Source organism: Cupressus sempervirens, chromosome 8, assembly GCF_028749045.1.
Source record: "Cupressus sempervirens isolate cs-2001-9-10 chromosome 8, ASM2874904v1, whole genome shotgun sequence".
NCBI lineage: Eukaryota > Viridiplantae > Streptophyta > Pinopsida > Cupressales > Cupressaceae > Cupressus > Cupressus sempervirens.
Genome location: NC_143125.1, coordinates 42,074,518 through 42,087,152, shown reverse-complemented (window position 1 = coordinate 42,087,152; position 12,635 = coordinate 42,074,518). Strand labels below are relative to the sequence as shown.

General features: G+C 32.3%; 1 pseudogene; it reads left to right on the top strand.

Moving 5' to 3' along the window:
• Positions 1–5,517: 5,517 nt before the first annotated feature.
• LOC149541482 (uncharacterized) lies at positions 5,518–8,778 on the top strand (annotated as a pseudogene).
• The last annotated feature ends 3,857 nt before the right edge of the window (positions 8,779–12,635 follow it).

The window sequence follows — 12,635 nt, the reverse complement described above, 5'->3', positions numbered from 1 at the left end:
CATTTAAGTTTAACTAACACTAAAACTAATATATGACACAACCACATTAAAGAATAACTACAAGTACAATTTCTATTTAAACAATATACAACTATCTCAAATGCCACTTGGCAATAAACAAAATGCACAATCATCCACTGTATAAATCAAAGGGTATTAGAGGCTAAAATAATATAATTCATAAAATAGATTACATCATCTCGTAGGATCTATGAAATCAAATACAATACACTTAGAGCATAACCATCCATCATAGCAATACAAGATCAGATAGAAAGGAATATTTGCACAAACACATCCAATAACAACATCCAGCAGTCAGATCTCAATGGTATAAGAAAAAGCACTACCACCTACCTCGTGAAACCCAAAAAGGTTCACTCCCACCATGTTGAGGAGATAAACTCAAGTACCAAATGGATAACAAACTCAAAAGTCAAAACCAACATCTAGGTTCAAGGAATCACCTAAAAGCAAACTATCTCAAAGGGTACCAAGACAAAAGTGTCAACTAATCCAAGAGGCAACACATAAAAATAGGAAATCTACTATGCAAGTGAGCAAGTGTCATCACATGAGCCAACTCTAAGGTTACCCGACAATCATTTAACATTCTAGCCCCCTAGTATCTTTATGCGGCATAATATCCTTTCCTGCAGACAAGGCATACTAACAAGTAAGCTCTAAGGTTACCTTGGTAGTCTTTTAATACTCTGGCCCCCTAGTGACTTTTTGTGGTACCAATATCTATTAATTCATTTTAAACTCATTTAATAAAATATTATCACTTATTAAATAACCTACACCGGGTTACCCGCTAGCCTCTTTAGGGCCTCAACCTCCATTGCAAGCCACTTCCCAACACGACATACAGAAAAATTACCCTAATCTCACCAAAAAAAAAAAATCTCAAATGACTATAAACCACACATCAATTCTTAAACAAGCAACTAGAAAGCACTTAAATATCACTAATCATAATCACAGATTCCACCAATACAATCATCCTAACATAACTAATCCAAAGTCAAGTATACATATACCAAATTCGTGACATCACATTACATTACCAAAACAAATCACAATATCACCTCAGTCCTATACAAGCAACTAGAAAGCAATCCAAAGATAACGGATCGAAGACTCAAAGGTTATATTAGAAAAGATACATTGTTCACCTCAGTTCCACATAAGAACATTGGAAAGCAATAACCACCAATAGATCAAACTCCTCATAGAAACACATGACACATTACCAAGGTTAGGTATAAAAGATCAAATTAAAAAACATCATTATGATGTTACGGAACAAACCCCCAAGCCTCTCGTAAACCTCCTAATTTGGTCAAAGCTAAGTCAACCTGAAACCCAACATAGAAGTAAACATACAACAGATAGTGTAGTTTTGTAGTTCTATTTGGTTTTGAAAACACACAGTTTATAAAATCCCCATATAAATAAATGAACCCATTTTCACCTTTTAATAACCAATTACACAGTTACCATTAACTCACAAAATCACGTCTCGATTAAATATCATGAAGTAATTTAAACAATAATAATTTAATAATTAACTAGTAATTATTTAACAATATTAAATATTTAAATGAATTCATTAATTAATTTTCGTCTAACGTCCTATTAAAAAATTAATTAATTAATTACTAATAACATAAATTTTAAAGAAACTGCTTAATAAATTAACATACTTTAATTAAAAGAAAATTATTAATCAAATATATTAATAATTAAATTTTAATTAAATTAATATTTTAACTACTTAAAATTTAAATACATTAAAATTTAATTAAAATAAATTTAAATTAAAAAAATTAAATAAAAATAAAAACTTGTGATTTTAAAGGTCTGTCAACCTGGCCTAAAAAGGTTGTCGCAAGCATCTTTACTGCATCAGTAGTAGTACCTACTTGCGTGCAATAGTCTGCTATCATGAGTAGATATGGAGAGGGGGTGGGGAGTTTGGTGGACCTACCCCCAAACAACATATATTTAATTTTTTAATATATTTTTTTGTTTTATATAAACAAAACAAATGTGCCCCCTACCCCCATCAATATTTTTTTAATAAAAAATGTGATAATACTCTGATAGGAAAACCCAGAAAAAGAATTCGAATTTACATTCTAGAATTCAATTTTCAATCCAAACCCATATGTTTTAAATTTAAATGAACTAGGGTTTCAAACACTCCATTCCTCAAACATAGATAACTTCAATGCAAAGATAAATTAAGATTCATAATAGGGTTTCATCAATGATATCAAAAAAATCTACAAATATCCGAGAATGGATCTATCCAAACATGAAGCAGATAGAAGATTGGAAAGATGGAAATATTATTGCATAAATTAATCACAAGATTCTACCTGAATCTGATGCTAACATGCAATCCCACGAAGAATGCGATAAAACCCCTTACTTTTGAAAACTTCCTTCTCTAAAATTCCCTTCTCCAAATCCTAGTTTCTTGCAAAATGAGCTCCAGATCTCTAATAAAGAGTTCTCCCCTAATTTGGGGCTCTGATTGTGTAATCACGTGAAAGAACTTGCTAATCAATTTCTTTTAATATTTTATTATCCTTTACATTTTCATGTACACTTTTTACAATTTAAAATATCTTTATTAAATTAATTTTCTTTCTCTCTTTTATTAATTTATTATACTTTGATTTCATCCATAAGCTTTATGCAATTTAATTAAAATAAAATTTATTAAATTAATGCTTGCTCTCTCTTATTAATTATGAGATGTTTTAATAATGCCAATAGTGGCATGTTCTGATGGTTAAGTTGTTGAGTTGTTATCCTTGCCATCAAGGTTCAAATCTAATGGGGATGAACTCCCCTATTTGTTACCTCATTGGTTCATAGCTCCAACTCAAAGCATTTACCCCTCTTTAATTTTAAAAAAATATGAGATGTTTTAATAATATATTTATTAATTCAAATAATATTATTATTTAGATAAATTAAATAAATATAAATATGCCTAAATTAGAACCTTAATAAAATCTTTTAAATTTAATTCTTTTATTTAATTAATTTCTCACTTAATTAAATATAATTAAATATTGAGTTTACTTTATAAAGTTTACATTAAATTATCTTTTAATTTGGTTTAATTATAACTAAAAATCACAATTGACTCACAAAATGAAATACGACAACTCAATTGTAGACAAAGAATAGAATCAGACTCTAGGGTCAAAGTCATGAATTCATGTCACTTGATGAATTTAGAAGAGTGAAACTAACTCAAATACTTGTCCTATTTTCTATGATAGTTGGCCTAGGTTAGGATTTGGACTCAAGAGTTATCTCCCTACTTATACCATTGAAATATTGTGATAGGGTACATTTACCCTGGCAATTCAGGGAAATCGATACCCAGTACTTGCAATTTGCATAAAATCCATGCATATACAAACACATATATTCTAAACTAAACAGGCAAGGATAGGAAGTGGTTCATCATGTAGATCATGAGTAGTAGGTGACTACAACTCCCTCCCTCAACCACATCAGAAGCATCATACATAAAGTAAAACAGATAGGTACACCATACACATGCGAGTATGGGGTAAATAACCATGAGAACTGCACATACATCCTACATTTAACTATCATTATGAAATAATTGAAAGTCATTAAATGAACATATATATCATCATCGAAAAAATCATGAAATAACTAACTCATCACATAAATCAACTGAGTATGAAATAACATGTAATCAAATCTGATAACCAAGTACCGATAATCATAAACATAAACATAAAACAAGTCTAAAATAATCTGACAATACAATAGAAAAGTCAAGTAGGGGTAGGCATTATAGTGTGCATGTACATTCATTTCACATGTGTCCATGTATGACTTACATGTGTGTATGCATAATTTCATGTTTACAACTTCTTGTTTCCTTAATGTCATTTTAATAAATTTCAAATTTACACATATGCACATACTATAGAGCTTGACACATGGCGGATCAACAACCTTTGGTCCCCCACTAAGTAGTACCCTATCCCCCCAAGCAGAAGCCTATCCCCCCCAGCAGCCACCTATTCCCCTCAACAGTGACCTATCCCCCCAGTAGCAACTTATTCCACCTAATGAGCTATATGATCACACTAATCAAGAGATTTAGAGACTTCATGAATACATGATTAGTGGTACATGCTCTAGCATGTACAATAGTACATGCTAGAGTATTTTTCATAACCTTGCCTATATTTAAGATGAGATTCATATTGCTACTCCATATGCTACACATACCATACAGGTAGTCCTTGAGAGTAAGAGAAGAGAGGTCTCTTCCAACCTTTCTTTGGAGCAAGTACATGGCCTAGTGCCCAAAGAGACCTTGAAGAGGGAGTGTTTCCCTCATTATCTTCCATACAAGTTTGTGAAGGGTTATTCTCCCCTTACGTATATAGATCCACAAATGGTTGCACTAATATACCCACACTTCGTTGCTGCTCATGGTCGCTATCCGAGTAATGACCAGATGCCACTCTATTTTGCACAACATCTTTATGTCAAGGTTCACTTACACATGGAGGTGAACTACATTGTTACTAGGGCATTTAGGGTGGGGGAATGTTAGACTAGCTCATAGGTAGTTGGGTTGTCATCCATAGGCATACATGGCAATTGTTAGAGACAGGGTGCCTATTATTTCCCTTGTATTAGGTCCCTCAACTGATGAGGCTATGTGTAGCACCCAATTACAAGGGGGTTCTGATTCAGGGAGTTGGAGACATTGTCACAACTATCTAATCCATATCGAGTGATGAGTTTGGCCAATGTTTGAAGTCTCATTGACATTCTAGATCATCATCTAGCTCTTTGAACATCTTCAATAGACTTGTAGAGTACAACATGCATCCCTTCACTAACTAGCTTGGAGGGTTTCATTGGAGTGTTGGCATGAGATATTATGACTAGTTTGGTTGAGAATCTATTAGATTCATAGTGGCGCATCTTGGCATGCCCATATCATATGTTTGAGCTCGTGTGGGTAGTATTAGGGAGCATCCTTAGCCACATTCCTCTCATTTCTTAGGTAGTGGTCATGGTGGTAGTGCACATCATGATCCACCTATTGACACGTCTTTTGACACTAGTACATTTGAGGTCATTCTTTGACCAAAATTTTTGACCATTTACTAAATTGGTCGGTATGGAAAGGGAAAATATGGCTTTTTTTAATCTATGCCCATGTTGGTCGAAATTTTGACCAACACGAGCTTAATAAGTAAAAAGGGAAAATGCCACCCATTTCATTGTATTTTATTCAGCTTCAACGTGCGCCCAAGAGTTGAAGAACCAAGGCTATTTGACCAGAGAAAGAGATCCACACTAAAAATGTAGATTTATAGGTTAGTTTTATGATAGGAAGTGAAATCATCCTATTATGAGTCATGACAGATTTTTTGTGCATAATTATAAGTCCAAAAAAAATGTTTAATGGTTTCTCTTTTGTGGCAAAATATGCCTGCACCGGATCTGTCAGCTAAAGCAGAAGATTCAAAGATAAGGGAGGGTACGAAGTCTTCATCTTCTTCTTTGAAGGGAATGAGTGTCGAAAAGAAGGTTGGTGTTGTTGTCAATGTTATGTTCAAAGTAGCATTGGGTGGACTAGTGTTCGTGATATATAGGAAGAGGTAGGAGAACATACGTAGAGTGCAGTATGGATGCGCAACACGCCGAGATCTACTCTAATGGGTGTATTTATCTTGAATTTATTTCACTTCTTTTCTGTTATCATTTAGTTCTAGAGAAAATAGCATCAGGGTAGGTTTTAAATTTGTTGGGAAAGATTATTTTGAGATTAAGTCTCCCTTAATTTTTTTTGTTTTTGTTAGTGGCAAACATGAAATCAAGCCAATTCATATGGATTTGTTTTATCTCAAATAGGAAAGATTATTTTGAGATCCCATGGGCGAAGTTAAGATGCATGGTGGAGCCAAGCTTTGGAGAAAGAAGTGTGTTTCTACATGAGTATTTGAAAAGTGGGAAGCTTGTCATATTTGCTGTAACAGGTGTTACAAAGGAGGCTGTCATCACTTTGTCAAGGGAACAAGTGAAGTATGATTATCTAGTGCTTGCCACTGGAACTGCTTATGATGGCCCTCCTACAAAGGCAGAGAGGCTCAATCTATTTAAGGAAGGTAAATAAATTACAACATTTAGTTAGTAATGTGGTTGAGTTTTTAGGAAATTTGATTTATGGGAACATATCATCAATCTTCAATTCACCCATCATCAATTTTCAATATAATTGTATAAATTATTTATGGACTTGATTGTGTATGTTTGGATCATATTCTATGATCTATCATCATGATAAGAGAATGTAAGAATCAAATTCAGAAATAATTCATACATTTCAATGGATTGTGGAAATCTAATACAATATAATTTACAGAAAATGATAAATTTTTAGATTTCAATTTCTAGACTACGATCCTTTCTATTTTTTTCGAAAGGCAGATAGATTCAAATATTTTGAAGTAGGTATATAAATTAAAACAATTGGTTATATATAGGAAACCTATTTCTTGCTAATATATCATCAATCTTCAGTTTCAACGATCATCAATTTTCAATTTGATTTACAACAAATGAAATTTTTTAAGATTTGAATTGTTGAACTACAATGTTTTTCTGCAAAACTTTGAAAAGCAGAGAGAGTCAAACGATTTGAGAAAGGAATATAAATTATAACATTTGATTAGTCTTTTTCTTGATTATATACATGGAATTTGATTTTGTTAGCTGTTGTATTTGCCATTATGTCAAAAGATTGACCTGTTAACATTCAATACAATCACGCAACTTATAGAACATATGAAGTGGTTAAGTCACATAGTGAATTCTGAAGAGAAATGTTAGCAGTTAATCCAATAGATTTGTAGGAACATATTGTCAATCCTCAGTCTTAGCCATTATCAATTTTCAATTTGATTTACAGAAAAATGAGAATTTTTTAGATTTGAATTGTTGAACTACATTTCCTTCTGCAAAAAATAGTCTAGAGAAGGTATATAAATTATAACATTTGGTTAGTCTTGTTCTTGAGTATACAAGAAATTTAGTTCATGTGAGCATATTGTCAGTCTTCAATTTCATCCATCATCAAAATTTCAAAATGATTTATTTTATAGAAAAATGAGAATTTTTTAGATTTGAATTGTTCTAACTACTAAGCCTTTTGGACCTTTGGCACCTTAACTACTATTTTCTTAATTAATATTATCAGACTTTTACAATATAATTGTAAAGCATTTTTTCTTGGATTCGACTATGTGTACTTTTTAGCATCAACATTCATCATCAGAATGAGAGAGTCTAGGATTAGAAAAAGTAAAAAGAAAAATCACGTAGTATGATCTAAAACATTGATGTTAAAAAATACAACACAATCAAATATTATAAAAACTTGCTTTATTGATTTTTTTTGTACTAGATGAGCAATAATTAGCTTAGCAGTTGATCATCCAGCCTGCCTCTTTCTTGTTTTTTCTAGCCTCTTATGTTTACCTAGAATCTCTTCCTTATTTATGACTCTAAAACCATCTGTCTTGAGCTTGAGTGATTCATTCCAAAGTCATTGTATCTTTTCTTAAACTGGTTATCTTTACATTTTCACTAAATTTCTATTTAGCACTCAATGCCAATCAAAACATCTCATGGAAAAATACAATTTGGATTTAGGGTTTAGAGGGACATACAATTTTTTAGCATCAATGTAACAGATCACACTACTACATAAACCATCAGTAGGATGAGAAAGTGCAGGATTGGGAAGAGTGAAAAGATAGATCACAGAAACATTGATGCTAATAAAACACACCATTCAAATCCCAAAAAAATGACTTGTTTTATTGATCTCTTTTTATACTTTGAAAAAATAATTAGCAGTTGATCATCCAACCTACCTCTTTCTTTTCTTTTCTAGCCACTTATGTTTACATAAAATATCTTCCTTATTTATGACTCTAAAACCATCTGTCTTGAGCTTGAATGGTTCATCCTATAGTCATTGTATCTTTTCTTGAATTTTTTTTTGTACTCATTCTAAATCAAAACATCTAATGGACAAATATGATCTGGATTTGGGGTTTAGAATTTATAAATTGGGGGTTTTCATTCATGAGAAATTGTGGGTAATGAGAATTGTGGATTTGAATGTGGTTTTTTTATATTAAGTTTATTTAAATTTTCATTAAGATCTTGTTGTTACAAAGAAAAGTAGCAATTGCCTAATTTGAATATATCTTTCTTGCAGACAATAAGAAGATTAAGGATTCAAAAACAATCCTGATAATTGGAGGGGGGCCAACTAGATTGGAACTGGCAAGAGAGATAGTAGTAGATTTTTCAGAGAAGAAAGCGGTCCTCATCCATGCTAGCTCCAAGCTTCTTGAATTTGTGGGGGAAAAGGCATCAAGAAAGGCTCTCTCATGGCTCAAGTCTAAGAGAGTGGAAGTGCACCTCAACAAACACATTGATTTGAACAGCATTTTTGAGACCACAACAAGCTTTACTACAAGCAGCGGGAACATCATCAATGCAGATTCCCACTTTGTATGCATTGGCAAGAGAATGGGCACAACTTGGTTCACGGATTCAACATTTGTGGACACTGTAGACGAACATGGATTTTTCAAGGTGGATAGCTCTTTGTGTGTGGAGGGGTAGATTAATGTTTTTGTTGCAGGGGATGTCATCAATGTCAAGGTAGCATGATAGAATATGCTTGGCTCTAATTCTGTTGATAATGAGTTTTAAATCAAATTAATCTAATTGGTAGGAATAAATTTGAAAAAAAATTAGTTCTCAATTTAGATGTGTCATACTAAAAATGGAATAAGTTTTGAATTTTCATTTTGGTTCAAAATGAGGATATGTTAGTCCCATTCAAGAGGTGGAATTGAAATTGTCAATTGGAATCGAAATTGAATCAAATTTTCATTTTGATTTTTCTTGCTCAACAAAATCTAATTCTGAATTATCATATCCAACATATGGCAAATTTTGGGTATAAGACAAATGCAACATTTACTAATGCCAACAACTAAATGGGTTCACTTTTGTTTGTATATCTATTTTTTTGACATTCCCATTGAATCAATTGATATATTATTAATATGTTCAAGAGAGGAAGGAGATACATAAATGTGATCCAAAATGTAGAATCTCCTCATGCAATCAAAATCTAGAAGCAAGTTAAAGATAACCTAATAGTTTTTGATGAGAGATGTTTGGTAATTAGTTTATATGTTGGGTCTCTAAAAGCATAGCCACTGTTCTTTTTTGTTTTTTTGTGTATGTATATTAAGGGCTTTGCATATTTTATTGGTCTTCTATACAAGTGTGAATGCATTTGGAGCTACCTTTCTACACATCTTGAATTTGAAAATGGTATTCTTCTAAGAACTCAAAAATGGTAGGGGATAGACTACAATCATGTTTAGCTTCTACATTATAGTACTTTTTGATGGGTAATATCTGCCAAATTTCACGAACATTGGATTCCCTATCAGTCAAATTCAATATTCATCAAGTTTTCTTGTAACATATACATATAATTAGAATTGTCAATTTGAATACATTTGAAACAATTTGATAGCCAATCTATCCAATGAACAAGTTCCAACTCCTTAAATTTATCTAGTATGTAATGTAGGTGGCTAAATCGAAGCCCACAACTGACTCTCATTGGCACTAGAGTTCAAATGGCTTGTTCCTTCCTATTCCTGATGAAAGAACTTGTAATGTACTTATTGGAAGGTTATGCAATGCACACATGCCTATAGAAACTCTTCCTATTATGAGCCATGTGATTGCTGCATGTTCCATTTGTTGTCAATTATAGCAAAAAATTTCACTGTTTATGTATTTACAAAAAGTCCATTGATGTTGAGATGGTTATTTTGACAATGAGGGACATAGGATGTATTCCGAAGCCAGTTACATATACTACAGTAACCAATAAAATTTTTAGCAGTTACACTTGACAATAAAATTTTGGTCCAGAATATGAAAACTTTTTTGTCAAAACTTTTTATTCTACTATTAATTAACTATCAATTTAGTCATAGAACTTTGTAGTTTTAATTAGTGGTAGAGACATATATCTCTTCATTGAATCCATGTCTGGGTTATGATTATTTCTGTGCAATGGCATAAGCTTTGACACTACAACTTAAGAAGTTAATCCCAATCAATCATAGGGCATTCAATAGTCATTCCTTTGTTGCGCTTGTAGGAAAGTTTTTTCTTTAAAGATCTATTTTAAGTTTTTATCTTAACCAATGGAAGGCATCAACTCCTTATGGAAATTTCCTTTTATGTGCCTACCAAAAATGGTATGATTCTTTAGAATGATGGGACTCCTGCACAAGCAGCATAATGATCTCTTTATGGGATATATTGGATTTTTCCCAAAAATAACAAGTCCCACAACACAATTTATTTATAAATAGTATTCTATACATAAAATACATAATTACAATTCAATTTAGAGAAAATTGTATCAAGGATTTATGATCATTATACAAATGATATTGAAAACAGAAGACCCTAAATTCACTTGTATCCATTTCACTCCATACTTCTAATAGCTGACCATATTAGGAATTCGGTGGAAAAGCTTGATAGGATGCTGGGAGAGTTGAAACTGTCCTCCTCAACTAAACTCAAGGGCACATAATGAGTGTCCAAGTCATATGGCCCCTTGGGCCACAAGAATGGCAGGACATCTATCATCTTGTAGTTGTCATATTTAATGACAGAACCAGTACGGGTGCATCTTTCTATCAAACATTTTCAAATTGAACCCGAATATGATGTCTGATGGAAATAAAATAAATAATTATTAATCTTATGTTCCTTGTTAAGAGGATCATAGATATTCTTCCTCAACCAAGGCCAAGGGCATGGAATGAGCCTCTGAGCAGAACGCTTAGTCCATCCATCTCGCAATTGGCATACTTGACGAGGGAAGACCATTACTATTGCATCTTCTTAAAAAATTTATATGGAGATTAATAGAAGAATACTTGCATACCAGTTACTTTCTATTATATTCTTTATTGATGTTATTTTATACACCAATTATTTTATAATTCAAACATGATAGTTTGATTTCCTTAATTAATATTCATTCTTATTTGTGCTCCATTCATGTCCTTGTTGGTCAAATTTCTTATTCTTCAATTTTACTTGATGCTATCTACAAATGAACCACCTCTATTTTTATATCCATGATTGTGGAGAAATGTTACATTTTTCACTACTATTGTCTCATTTTGAAGGATGCATCTCCTTATGATCAAGCACTACCTTTGAATATTGTCTATTTAATCTTAATCATAGTTCATGAGGGATCATAGCCTGTAGATGCATTTAAGTAGTAGTTGATAATTATATTTTTTTTAAACTTATAGCTGGCATTAATGTACCATTTATTTGTAGTTGGCCCTTGTTAGAATTTTACTCAACCTTTCAAACTAGCATCTGCCCTTTTTCCTTTCTTAGTAGGGGCTAGCCTCTTACAATGGATTGTTATTAAATTTGATTGCAATGTCTAGTTTTTATGTAATTATAAGTCTGCAATTTATAGCAGGGACTTGACAAGAAGCTCTTGATTATAGTCCTAATCTTGCTCAACACTTTACTCGTCAAAAGGTGATTGAGGGTTTCGTCAATGCAAAATTAGGTGGTATAAATGGGTTTGTTGGTAGCAGACAAGTTTTCTCAATTTCCTTCACAACCACAAATCTGAAATTAACAAGTTCAACTCAATTCTTAGAATAGTAACTAAACCAAGGACTATTGACATTTGTATCTAAACTATCCAACTAGCTTGAGGGCTTCCTTCCCTACAAAGGTATTGTGCAAAATTGCAAAGAATGAAATTAAAATTGGATGACCATAAATGTTAGAACATGCCCTCTCCATTTACATCTATTTCTCTTTAAGTACCAATGTGTGCAAGTTGAAATCCCATTGAACAAATTCCCACTAGAGATGATAAGTCAAGCTTAAATCAAAGTGTTCAGTTAAGTTATATTAAAAATCTTTGAAACATTAGATACCTTGGATCATATTACTAGTATATCTTCACAAGTCCTATCTATCAGTTGGAATGCTAAATACCATAACTTAAATTAAATTGCAAGTCTCTCTTTAGTTCTCTCAGATGCTTAGTCTTCCTATATACCCTCCTGGAGGTCCAAGTCTAAGCCAACCAATGTTCTATGGATAGGGGCCACCCACACTCATGCTACCTCAAGTAAATACGATATATATTCATATTTTTTGATATATTTGCTGCTGATGTTGTTAATTTCTGTGCTAATCAATTCAAAGTTAATTTTGATACCTTGCAAATGGCTTTATGCTCATCTTGAAGAAAAGGATGTGTCAACTTTTGTTTTGTGACCAATCTAAAATGAAAAGCTCAATGTTCATCAGCTTTTATTTGTTATGTTCTTATATAAGAACAAATTTCCCTTTTTAGCATGTCATGCTTGGAAAACCATTCCAAATTTTTGCAAGTTCTTCATTCAGCATTGTTTTCGTTGGTAGTTTGTGATCTG